Raw genomic sequence first — 458 nt, forward strand, 5'->3', positions numbered from 1 at the left:
AACAATGAATATGTTTATTAAATATAATAATTTGAGATGATATAATATTATATTTAAAAAATCAATAATAATATAAATATATCAAACATATAGAACTATAATTCTCAATGTAATAATTTAGTAATTTATTATATGAATGTTCCTTTTTTTTTTTTTTTTGGCACTTTTGACTCATATCCGTGGACTCAAATTCCGCCCATCTTATCACTCCAACGCCTCCTTAAAATTTAGGCCTGCTACAGTAAAAGGAGTAACATCTGATCTTTATACTCCAGATGTATATATATGTTAAATATCATGCTATGTTTTTGATTAAAAGGGGTTTTGGAATAAAAAAAAAAATAAAAAAAAAAATAGCACTGATGGCACTCTACTTGAGATAGAAAGTTTCATTGCCAATCGTATTCTCACAAGAGTTGTTTTTTAGTAGCTCACCCATGATGATGGCCTATCTCCTC

This window comes from Halyomorpha halys, unplaced genomic scaffold, assembly GCF_000696795.3.
Source record: "Halyomorpha halys isolate HHAL.00 unplaced genomic scaffold, Hhal_1.1 Scaffold2419.1, whole genome shotgun sequence".
Taxonomy (NCBI): domain Eukaryota; kingdom Metazoa; phylum Arthropoda; class Insecta; order Hemiptera; family Pentatomidae; genus Halyomorpha; species Halyomorpha halys.